Source organism: Mauremys mutica, unplaced genomic scaffold (genome assembly GCF_020497125.1).
Source record: "Mauremys mutica isolate MM-2020 ecotype Southern unplaced genomic scaffold, ASM2049712v1 Super-Scaffold_100095, whole genome shotgun sequence".
Lineage (NCBI taxonomy): Eukaryota > Metazoa > Chordata > Testudines > Geoemydidae > Mauremys > Mauremys mutica.
In genome coordinates this window covers 225,237-238,132 of record NW_025423264.1, presented here as the reverse complement: position 1 = coordinate 238,132, position 12,896 = coordinate 225,237, and the positions used below count along the sequence as shown (strand labels likewise).

Genomic DNA, 12,896 nt, shown 5'->3' with positions numbered 1-12,896 from the left:
ATCAAGCTACCCTAGAGTTGTTAATGTGCATTTCCTGAACACCCACCATGGCCAAGCCCAGCTGCTCCTAGCCAATGAACATGAAGCATCTCCTCCTGGGCCCCCAAATCCCTTCCACCTTCCCAGATGCCCCTTCCCTGGTACTGCCCTCCCTCAGCTGCACAGAAGAGTTTTCATCCCCTTTTCCTGCCTGTCACTGCCCAGCACCTCCTCTGGCACCATTCCTGAGGGCCACCCTGCCTCACTCTCTTCATGCCAAATTGGGTCCACCAATAACTCATGTAGGAGAGACAGCTCCCATCCCTCATTGTTAAGGGTCAGGCCAGCCAACTAGGGGCAGAAGCCCACAGCTCTTTTTTTCCCCTATTGCAGAGCCCAAGAACTCACCTTGGGTGCAGGCACCCCTGCGCTCCCAGAGGGAAAGCCACCACTGTACAAAGAGGGAATGAAAGGGCCTGCTAAAGACTGGGATTGAACCAGGAACCTTTAGATTTTCAGTCTAACACTCTCCCAACTGAGCTACTTTGGCAGTTGTGTGCTAGTATTTTGGCCTGTTGCTTCTCTGTCCAGGAGGTTTTTGCAGCCGTTGCACACAAAAAGGATGTCATTGGGAGCGGCCCATGAAGACAAGACTCACTTTTCCCTGCCTTGCTCAGCTTGACTTGCTGCCTCACCCCGTTCCTGCCCTAGTGCCTGGGTTGACCTGGTGGCGGAAGGGGACTGGGGGCCAGTGGTGCGGGGAGGAAGTTTAGCTGGACCCTGAGCTAGACTAGACCCTGGCGGTGAGAGTCTGGCCACCACCTGCCGCCCCACCCTGTTGTCCTGGCTTCCCCCACTGGGTGTCATTTCGGGAGGGAAGTGGGGCTTCTGCCTCCCCTCCCCGATTTTCACACCGCAGAGGAGTGCGAACAGGAAAACGAACGGCTGCTCCACACCCCCACCGGAGGAACCCGGCGCCCTTAGCTGTGGGGAGTAAGAAGTGGCTGTTGGCTCCCTACCTGCACCCCACTGAACAGCTGGTCACTGGCAAGTGGGAGGTGCTGAAGGGGAAGAGGAGGAGCTTGTCAGCAAGGCCTGTAGTGGGGCAGGGGGGAGCTGGCTGCCAGTGGGCGCTGAGCACCATTTTTTTCTGTTGGTTCTGCAGCCCCGTAGCTCCCATGGAGTCGCTGACTCAGCTCCTTTCGCACTCTAGAGAGAGGAGCAGAACCAGGGCTATGGCTGATCTATGGGGCACCAGGTGAGTGGCAGAGGCTTCAGGTGCTGAGAGTTTGCCTGACCCCTCAGGGACACAGTGTGAGGGGGTGTCCCAGGGATCTCTATGAAAGGAGCAGAACAGGATTTACTTGGGGTGGGGAGAGAATTGAGAGTGTCTCAGGGAGTTGTACAGAGGTGTTGCCTGGGTGAGAGACTGGCTAAAACACAGGCCTCGCTGTGAGCAGGATTTGAACCTGCGCAGGGGAACCCTATTGGATTTCAAGACCAACACCTTAACCACTCGGCCATCACAGCTGTGAGCACAAAACTGCCCCAATGCCAGAGAAACTGGTAAATAATCCCAATGCCCAGGCGTAAAGTCATCTGAACTACAGAATTCCCACCGCAAACCTGGCTCCCAAAGCACAGGGGGTTTGTTCTGTTTGCTTAGCCAGGTGCCACAGGAGTCTTTGCTGCTTTTACAGATCCAGACTAACACGGCTACCCCTCTGATACTCCTAGTGACACTCTCCAATGGATCCCCATCCTCCACCCACCTTGAGCTAGGTAGGAGCGGATCATTATTATCCCTACTTGAAAGAGGGAGAAGCCAAGGCTGAGAAAGGAGAATTGATTTGTCTTAGGTCACACAGCCAGTCAGTGGCAGAGTTGGGAATAGGACCCAAGAGCACTGATTTTCATACTAACCATCAGATCGTGAATTTCAAACACTAAATGACCTGAATAAAGTGCTCTCAGATGAGCTCCAGACCAACAACAGTGCACAGTAATTATTCAGCAAGTATTTGGGGAGAACTGCAACGTTACAGAGAATCATGAACTGCTCAGGGACAATTAATGCAGCAAAATTTGTCAACATATAACAGGTTCTGACTTATTTCCTTGGTCTTAAAAGAGAACAACAAGGACCTGTCAATAACCCCCTGCTCAGCCAATCAGGGTAGAGACAGGGTAGAGACAGGACGGGAGGCTGAGGGTTCTCACCAGAGAGCCCAAAGGATGGCCCATGTCACCGGTGGGGATCACTGCCCGAGCACTATTTCAGCCCCACATTTTTGGGTGGACCTTCCACAGTGGGAGCTGCCGAGCACTCCCCCGCAACACACACATACAGACACACACATACACACACACCACTCCTGGTGTTGGGCGGGGAACAGGTGAAAGGACAAAAGAAGCAAGAGACAAAGAGAAAGGAGGACGGGATGGATGGAGGAAAAGGCGAAACAAAAAGGACAAACCCTAATGACCCAAGTGATTTTAAGGGACAAAATCCCAGGTGCGGAATAAAATTCTGCCTCCTTAAGTTCGTGTTTTCCATGCCTAGAATTCAACTGTCACCAGATGGATCAGACTGAACAGGTTTCAAATCTCGAGGAGGCTCTTACCTTCTAAACAGGGACGGCTGTTTTCTAGTAAAATCACTAAAACGGGAGGAGAAAACTCAAAAGAGGTTCCTCCTGGTGCTCACGTACGTGAACCCGAATACTCTCTCAGTCCTCAAAGAGAGACCTGGAGAAGGAGACTTGCTGAAGCAAAGCCACAGGGGTCTCTGAAGTTTCCCTGGCCCCTCACGCCTGTCCTGCCTGGCTGATGTCAGCATCTCTCTGTGAGGTCACCACCTCCCCACCATCTTTGACCAATAGTCTGAGGTCCTGCAAAAAGACTTTGTGATGTCACTGCCACACCCCTCCCTTGCTGTGCTAATGTCCTGCCCCTGCCCAGGCACTTTGGAGGTTTGAGCTGCTCCCTGTGGATCACCCCACTCAAGGAGCGTTCGTTCTAGGAAGCAAGCCGGCTAGACAGGAGAACATCAGACGCTGCTCCCAATGCTACACTCAGTTTTTCAGAAATTAGTCGACTTTATGGCCAGAAGAGACCATTAGAGCATCTAATCTGACCCCCTGCATATCACAGGCCTCCTGTATGACACAAGAGCTACTTTTGGGGCAAACACATTCCAGAAAGGCATCTAATCTTCACTGAATGACATCAGGACATGGCGAATCCACCACTTTCCTTGGTAGCTTGTTCCTGTGGTGAATCATCCTCGCTGTTGAATATTTGTGTCTTATTTGTAATATGAATTTGTCTCTTTTCACCTTCCAGCCACTGGGTCTTGTTATGCCTTTCTCTGCTAGATTAAAGAGCCCTTTAATACACAACCTTTTCTCTCCATTAAGGCCCTTCAACACTTCAATGAAGTCACCTTTCAATCTTCTTTTGATAAGCTAAAAAGGTTGAGCTTGTTCAATAGCTCACTAGAAGGCATTTTTTCCAGCCTTCAGAACATTTATCATCAGACTCCTGAACTTCAACTGGATGTGGTTCTTTGTTCTTCTGCACAACATAGCTCCTGGAGAAGAGGGATCTGTAAATGTACATTCGTATGATACCTTTGTTTAATTGATGAAAACATAAACTAGACACTTAGAGGATTGGAACTGATTTCAGCTGATGGACAGCTTTGCTAGGTTTTTAATGCATTTGGACAGCAAAATGTTGAGTGTTTACATTCATATCAAGCACTCCCGTACAGAGGAGCTCCTGAACATAATGGAGAATGGAAATGAAAATGTTTTCCTTTTTTTTTTTAACAAAAGGAAGAAGGTTATAAGAGAACAATGGGGTTTGAACTGCAGTTAAGCACTCTACCACTGAGCTAGACCCCCATGACAACAGGCGTATGGAATCGTGATGTCCAGGACTTTGAAGGACAAACCCTGATTCATCGAGGTCCTTTGCCATTCCCAGACCACGGGTTGTTTTAAAAATGGGGTTTGATTAAACTTCTTAAATGTGGCAAACACCACAGCTTGCACACCCACCGATATAGCTTTTCCCACTGACATAGCAGCCACCTCTTGAGAAGTGGATTAACTACACCCACAGGAAAACTCTCTCCCATTGGCATAGAGCAGTGGTTCTCAAACTGTGAGTCAGGACCCTAAAGTGGGTCGTGACCCTGTTTTAATGGGGTCGCCAGGGCTGGCATTAGACTTGTAGGTGCCTGGGGCTGAAGCCAAATGTCTGAGCCCCACCACCCAGGGCTGAATCCCTCAAGCTCTGGTTTTGCCCTCCCCTAACTGGGGCAGGGCTCAGGCTTTGTCTCCCCTGCCTCTGTTCAGTGTGGAGGGGCTTGGTCCCTCTTTCCAGGGCCATGTAGTAAGATGTTTTTTTTTTGGCAGGAAGGGGTTGCAGTGAAAGGAAGTTTGAGAAACCCTGGCATAGAGCCTCTGAATATGTCTAGACTTGGCTCCCTGTGGCAGATCAGACACTGAAAGTACAGCCATGGAGACACCACACACCAGCCTTGCCTACCAGGCAAGAATCAAACCTCCACAGAAAGACGCCTGTTGTTTTCTAACCCATCTCCCTAAGCCCTCAGCCACCACCACTTAACAAAGGGGCTTTTCTACACTATGGTTCTGGTCTCACTGAAGGGTCATTTCCAGTTGTTTGCTCAGACCAGCATTAGTGAAAATGGTGCCCTGGGCAAAGCTTGTACTTTGGCACTTCCCCATTGCCTCTGGACGATCCCCACTCCCCCTTTACCGCTAGCTCCTGCACTCACAGCCCTTGCACCTCCTTCACCCCTAACTCCTGCCCCCTCCTGTGCCCCCTTTGCCCTTAACTCCCTGGGCCACCAGCCATTGCCCCTCTCAGGCAGCCCATTCACATGGTTCCAGTGCTGGAGCCCCCACACTTGTTCTCCCTTTCCCTGGGCTTTGGCATCACTAGTCCCTGATTAGCGAGTAGGGTTCAGTGGTCCCCAAAATGTGGGGCATGACTCCTAGGGGGACACAGAGGAACATTCATGGGGGCACCTCAGGGTCCGAGCCAGCCCCCATGGAGGGAGCAGCACTCAGCCCCACTCTGCCCCAGCTCTTCCCCAACCCCACCCTCAGCCTGGGCCTCTGGCTCCCAGCTCGGCCTCTGTGGGATTGTTGTGCATGAGAGTGTGAGAAACTGACATGCAAGTTTCAAGGATGAAGCTAGTTCTTATCTGCTGGGAGACAATAACAGGATAATGAATTAGAGGGTTGGCCAGGATGTTAAATAGCCAATGAAGTTACAGCTGTGCCTGTCTGCACCTTATTAACCAATTAGCAATTGCTTGATTGCCTGCATTAATTGTATAAATGAAATATGCTGGGGAGAAATAAAGGACTTAGCTGCCAATCATACTGACTGAAGAGCTTTGTTCATGCCCGCTTGAGAGGCACCGAGACGCAACAAATGGTGACCCCGACGTGATTCGTATTGAATCATGATAGTGTCGGGAGCCTGAGCCCAGAGGCGAACGGCCAGGAGCCTGAGCCCAGAGGCGGGGAGTGCCTATCCGACGTGATTCGTATCGAATGCTGAAAGTGTCGGTGGCCTAGTCTCGGTGGCCTGTTCCAGGCGGAAGAGCCGCGGCGGGGAGTGCTGGAGAAGGGCCGGCCCCCGGGCGTCCAAAGGAGAGGCGCATCTGAGCTCAGAGGTGAGCGGCTAATATGGGAACCGCTGCATCAGCGGAACAAAGATAACACAGAAGCCCCCGGGCGTCCAACAGAGACGCGGTGAGCGGCTGGGAGCCACAGGGGAGAGTGCCGGAGACGCCCCCGGGCGTCCAACAGAGACGCGCGCCTGAGCTCAGGGGCGAGCGTCCGAAAAGAGAGGCGCACCCAAGCTCAGATATGAGTACCGCTGTATCAGCTGAAGAAAAGATAACATAGAAGTTTTATTTGCACATTATGAACCGACAAAGGGAAAAGATCTTCCCTGCTGCACTGATTCACTTATTAAGAAGAGAGGGGGAGTTGTGGAGGCTCCTCCTGACCGGCCTTCGGGCACAGGACGAGGAGGTGCTCCGCTGGAAGCGAGCCCTGGACGGGAAGACGTTGGAGTGCATGGCGCAGGCAGAGGCTTGTGCCGGGGCCCCGGAGGTCGTTCGGACCTACAGAAGCCCGGAGAAGGCATCCCACGCTGGCTGGTTTGAGCCTGGGACAGTGCTGGGAAAATCATTATGCTTCTCCGGTATGAGCAGCGATAGCTGACACAGGATTTACAGATTAAAAGAAGCCAAGCAGGGAAGGAAAAGGAACAGCATGAGTTAACAAGGCAAGAAAGCTCATTTATTATTTTTTTTTGGCCCAGCCAAGGACATTGCTTGCAACTGAGACTTGGCGAACGGCCAAGAGAAAGGGGGGGGCTTGACTGTGCTCAGGCCGCTGGAATAGCTGTAAAACTCGGCCTGGCATTACCGGAATGTGTCAGATTTCTTTTCTTATGGGTAAAGAAACGCTACAAAAAGGACTGACTGCTTGGACCCATGATTTTTATTGCAAAAGACCCCTTCATATTAGGAGAATTTTCCTACTGATGATTGGCCTAATTTTTTTTTTTTAGTTCCATTGTGCTTTTAAACAGCAGCAATAAAGGACAAGGTAATGTGCTGGCTAATTTTTCCCTTGTCCGCTGCAGCCCCCACGTTCTGGGTATTTCCCCCGTAAAAGCTGAACCACAATGGTGGTGAAAAAGGAGAAAAAACACTCACAGTATTGACATTGCCAAAGTCCAGAAATTCCTGACTAAAAAGACATTGAGAACTGATCCTGGTGAAGAGACAAAGAATTGTACACTGGCAGGAAGAAATTTGGGACTCCTGCTGAGAAATGTGATATTAATTGGATTTTGGGATTTATTTTACAGGCTGTGCCCTGTGTTTTGGATAAATCCTTTAGTATGTATAGCCCACCCTAATTGGATTGTAAATGATATGTCCTTTTTTTATTGAGGCTGAGAAAGCATTGCCGTGGGAGCTAGTATGCTTGAAGTTTTGAATGGCCAGCTGATGGCCATTCGGAGTGATTTTGAGCACCAGGATAGCCCACTGCCCTTACAAATATATTAGGAGTGCCATTTGATTTGGAGTTGTACAAATATATTTTGACATTGTTTAAGTAAAAGTGTAAATATTTGCAGTGCCCCTCCCCAGCATGTAAACCGGTTGAGTTGGGGGGTGAGAGCTTTTACATATTGAACCCTGCCGGGTTCATGGGGAGGATGAATGTGAAATTATTGCCCCAGCTTTTTAGAGTTTAATTGTTTTTTGTTTTTCAAGTTTGAGAAAACTCAGCCAAAGGGTTTGTTGAGTATTCTCAAGGGGGGAGTTGTGTGTTATTTAGGCATAAATTTAGGTAATTTGGGAGAATGGCTTTGAATTTATGTGACCCTAAGAATTTTTATGTAAAGTGTTTTTTGTTAGTTTGTTTAGATTTTTTGTTAATTTTGTGTTATGTGCTGATTATTGGCCGTTGTAGACTGTTTGATATTAGATGTGGCCTATATTATAATAGACAGCGTATTTGGAGAGGAAATATGGATCGGGCCCAGGCAGGCACGCAATAGATAGAGAATTTGAAGGGAAAACAGGATCGGGCCCAAGCGGACAGGCAACAGATAAGGCTTGGAAAGCTGGCTGAAAAACTCTTGAGGGCGTAGCGAGACTAAAAGTTTAACTCTATGGTTGCCAGAGGGAATAAAGGTTGAATTTTGTAAAAATGCTTAGAGAAAAGTTTTTGGTGTTTTGAAATGTTTGTAAATAAATTTAGGCAAGAAATTAGTTTGCAATTGTTTGGCCATGAATATTTTGTTGCATTAGTTGAAGATTGTATATTGTGCTATGTAATTGTAATTGTATTAGGCTAAGGGCATATAAGTGGTGATGTTTTTTTTTAGTGTTTAAAATTAGAAGCTAATAGTAAGAAATTTTAAGCTGTGATTAGCTTTGAATTTTAGGAGTAAGCTAGGAGCAATTGTATTAATGTAAATGATTTATTTGATGAAGTAATTTTTTTTTGTTTTGCCTGCTAGCTATATAGGGTTTTGGTATATTTTAAGTAATGATTAATTGCCCAGTAGGGGTAGTTTTGTTTTTGTTTTTTAGATATTAAAGAAAATTGGTGTTAGCTGTATAGCATTTAATGTACCATGTAATTAATTATGGAGTTTGAATTTATGTTTTATGTTTTATGTTTGTTTGTGATATGTGTTTCTGGCCAGAAAGAATTGTGATTTTGTTAAAATGTTTATGTGGTTTATGTTGTGTTTTTCCTGCTAGGACCCCCCCCCCCTCAGTGTCAGTTTGATCACCTGACACATGGGGGATGGATTGGTAATAGAAATTTGTCACGATTTGGTGTGCAATAGAGATTGGGGGAACCCTGCAGAATTTATACCATTTCTGTGTTTGATTTTGTGTATTTATGTTTGTTTTGTTTGATGTTGTTGGTGTTGTATGTTATGAATTGCATGGTTATGGATAAGCCTTATATATTGAGGAAGTATTATTTGGCTTTTAGTTTTGTTTTGCTTAATTGGTTATTGTTAATTTTTTATGTGTTTAGGAATAGGGGGGAGATGTCCGGTTGCATCTTCCCTATGCTGCCTTGGTGGAAAATTACAGCAGCGTGGTCACAAGAACAGAGGGATGAGATAAAGTTGTTATGAGAAAGTAGGGAACTGCCAGAGCGAGGCAAATGCCAGGTGGCCTAGCTGAGATTGTTTTCAAGGTCCCAGATGGATTCCGGCGAAGTGGGTCCGGCCTTGGCTGATTTTGGCGCAGAGTGCCATACATACAACGGCCTTCTGCCTGCTGCCCCATGTTGCTGCAGTGGAAGCCCTTATTGGAAATCTGCTTTGTGGGTGTTTGCACATTGGCAGAACCCTCCTGGCCCCTTGGGCCATTTGCATTACCTGGAGGGGGGATGTGATAGGTGAGAGCAGGGTACTGCGGAAGATATTGTTACGGTTTAGTTAGATAGCTGGTGTTTTTATTTGCCCTTTGTTTTGGCTTGTGTGTATGTAGTATTGATATTGTGAGTTGGGATTGTTTTGCTGTGCCTTCCTTTTTTTTTATGAGAAGAGGGGGGAAGTGTGGGATTGTTGTGCATGAGAGTGTGAGAAACTGACATGCAAGTTTCAAGGATGAAGCTAGTTCTTATCTGCTGGGAGACTATAACAGGATAATGAATTAGAGGGTTGGCCAGGATGTTAAATAGCCAATGAAGTTACAGCTGTGCCTGTCTGCACCTTATTAACCAATTAGCAATTGCTTGATTGCCTGCATTAATTGTATAAATGAAATATGCTGGGGAGAAATAAAGGACTTAGCTGCCAATCATACTGACTGAAGAGCTTTGTTCATGCCCGCTTGAGAGGCACCGAGACGCAACAGGCCTGGACCCCCTTACCCCTGTCTGCACCCCTCTCCCCAGCAAGCCACAGCCCCACTCTCAGCCCCGGTTCTTGACCGCGGCTTCCGCGGGGCCACAGCCATGGCTAAGAGGGCACAGTGTGAAATGTTTGGGGACCACTGGTTTAGGGTGATGTTCTCAATCACTTCTACAAAGTCCAATAAAAGCTATTCCTCACCCACCTACCCCTCCATCAGGACCAACTAGGTATGTTCTGCTGCCCCTCACTCATGCAGGAAGGATAATAACATTTCATTCCACTCAATCCTAAAGTGATTTGTAACCCAACACCACCAAAACTGGTCATTTTGGGAAAGTGGCCCCATCATGCTGCATACCTAGGCAGAGTAGGTGTGTCTGTGCAAACACGGTCTGTTCCTGAAGTCTTTCCCCCAGCTCCTCACTAGGTGTGAGGGGGGAGCTCATTCAGCCTCTGCTTCTGCTTAGTATTTAAAAACTCCTTATTGTCCCTAGCTCTGCTGGCCTTAGATTTCTATTCCTGTCTTTTGCTTAACAGCTCAGATGAGGTGGCTGAGTGGTTAAGGTGATGGACTGCTAATCCATGGTGCTCTGCACGCATGGGTTCGAATCCCATCCTCATCGGATGCGTTTAGTCATCATCCCCTCCTTTGTAGACAACCATGTCCCCCTTTGGTACAATGACAGATCAAACAATGTTGCTTCTTGCAAACAGAAACCCAAACTCCCTTGCTTAAAATAAAATGTCTAAATCCCAGATTTCTTTAAAAAAAAATTCTCTAGTGCTGTATTTCTTAGTTTTTATCTCAAAAGGGAACATCCTCATCATCTCCCCCAAACACCCTGGGACCTGCCCAAATTATTAAAATACCCTCAACCAGAGCAAGGCCAGAGCAGTGAACCAGAGCTAGTGTCTAGGCCAAGCTGTTCTGAAGGAGGCAACTCAAACATTTTCTCCCTGCTTCCCTTGGCAAGGTCTGACTGAGAAAACAAAATTCCCCAAACTGGAAATTTTCTGCTGAAAAACCAATACTAGTCTGTTTGGGGACTTTGGTTTGCAAGTATTATTGTTATTATTCTCTTCTGATTTCTGAATCAGTTCAGTTCAGTCCTTGTTCTCCAGGTGTGTTTCCAGCTGCTGAGTTGTGGGGGAGAGAGGCCAAGTCATGATGTCTCTTCCTCTCTTTCATAGTTTCTTCCAACTTGCTAGGAAGCTCCTTTGCTATGATGTGAGTCAAGCAGTGTCCATTGTCTCTGTGCTATCTTGGAGAAGCCTGCATTGTACACGGTTCCTGGGATAGTCCTTTGGAGTGTGGATCCCTTCAATGGGCCAGCAGCGAGTCTGGCGCCTCCCTTGTCGCACCTGAAAGGCTGGTGGGGGGCATTTCCCAACCTCATAACATATATCAGTAATGCACACAGAGCAAAACTTCATAACTTCCCAACCAATGCGAGCACACACAAGCCAACACGATATTAATGTTCAACAGATCAAGACTTTTGAAATGATACTTCACCAGGCAGACTTTGTACAAACCATGGCATCATTATATGAGAGTGGTGAATATGGGGCTTCCAGGTGCTGCTTTGAGCACAGCGTGCCACACCTGGGCTTACATTGCAGTGGAGACGTACTCTTAGAGTCCATCTCTCCTGGGATAAAGATGGCAGCAGGGCTGGCCTGGGTCATCTGACTTGGGCTCCTGGACGTAAAGCTGAGGGGCTAAAAACTGTGGTGCAGATATTTGTGTTCACACTGAAGCCTGGGTTCAGAAACCCTCGCCCCTCATGGGGCCTCAGAGGTTGGGCTCAAGCCCATTTGTCTGCACTGTAATTTTATAGTCTTGCAGCCCCAGCTCCATAACCCTGAGTCAGCTGACCCGGGCTTTGGGACAGGTGCCCTGGGTGTGTTAATCACAGTGTAGATGTAACATTAGGCTACATCTCCAGTGCAATGAAACACTCTCGGCTGGCCCGTGTTGGATTAATCAGGATCACGCGGCTTGGTCTGGAGTAAAGATGTAGTGTCCATGTCTGGGCTCAGGCTCAGTCCCCTGCTCCAGGAGCCCAGAAGGGTGGGAGGGAGTTTAGCGAGTGGAAATGGTGAAACCGTATTGAGGGGACTGGACCACTGACCTATCAGCTCTTAACACCCAAACTTTCAGTAACTCTATTGTCAGTGCCTGTGAATGTAATTCAAACCATAAGAAAAGCCACACTGGGCTAGAGCAAAGGTCCATCTAGCTCTGAATCTTGTCTTCTGACAGTAGCCAATACAAGGTGCCCCAAAAGCCACTCCCGAAGTTACCACTGGGAGTTGAACCCAGGATCTCCTGTTTACAAAACAGGGGGTTTAACCAGATAAGCCATGGTACCTGCTGTTACTTGAAGCATTGTGCTGCCCACACCTGACTCTCTGCCAATCCCCACTGGGCCCTGACAAGCTTTGCTCGTGTTTGGATTCTGTAAAGCAGAGGAGCAGGGGAAGGTTTACTCCCAAGGTGTGTGAGTGATTATTTGCACAGGTCTACGCTACAAAATTAGGTCGGTGTAACTACATTACTTAGAGGTGTAAAAAATGTAACCCCTCCCCCCCAAGCAATGCAGTTATATCAACCTAATCCCGGTGTAGATAGCGGCTCAGCTGTCAGAACTTTCTGGAGCTATGAAAGGGGAGAGGCCCAGCCTCTGCAGCAGGAATGCAGGGCAGGCAAGTTCACCGCAGGCATTGTAGGATACTGGAGGCGGCCACTTATGGTGATATAATGAACAGCAGCATTTACACTGACAATTTGTCGCTTTAAGTTTGCTGCAAAAAGCTCTAGGCCTCTCGTCGAGGTTGGGATTGAGGGGCACTGGGAATAGGAGGGGCTGTGGGTTGGGACAGAGGAGAAGGGTGCCGACCAAGGGAGCATTGTGTGTTTTTCACACAACTGAGCAATATAATGATGCTGAAATAACTTTGTAGTGCAGACCTGGCCAAAGATTCACACACACACACAGCTTGCAAGGAAAACCTCACCTGCTCCTCTGCTTTGCAGAATCCAAACACATGGAAAGCTTGTCAGGCCCTGGTGGGGATGGCAGGGAGTCATGTGTGGGCAGACACTGTGTTTTAGCCACAGGCAGGCACCATGGCTTAGCTGGCTAAAACACCTGTCTTGTAAGCAGGAGATCCTGTGTTCAACTCCCAGTAGTGCCTTGTTGATTCACTCTTGGAGCACCTGGTATTGGCTACTGTCAGAGGACAAAACAGAGAACTAGATGGACCTTTGGTCCAGTCCAGTCTGGTTTAAATTACACTTACAGGCACTGATAATAGAGTTGATGAAAGTTTGGGAGTTAAGAGCTGATAGGTCAGTGTTCTAGCCTGTCCAGTCTTTTCCCTACACCCCCCCTGAATTTTCCCAACACCCCCTCCCCCAGTTTTGTGAGCTAGTTACATACCCATTTAGTGACTGT

General features: G+C 47.9%; 2 non-coding genes across 2 annotated transcripts; one reads left to right on the top strand and one right to left on the bottom strand.

Moving 5' to 3' along the window:
- Positions 1-1,427: 1,427 nt before the first annotated feature.
- On the bottom strand, positions 1,428-1,509 carry TRNAS-UGA. Its single transcript has one exon. It is a non-coding gene; the product is annotated as a tRNA-Ser (tRNA).
- An 8,467-nt stretch (positions 1,510-9,976) lies between these two features.
- Positions 9,977-10,058, top strand: TRNAS-GCU. Its single transcript has one exon. It is a non-coding gene; the product is annotated as a tRNA-Ser (tRNA).
- Positions 10,059-12,896: the final 2,838 nt, after the last annotated feature.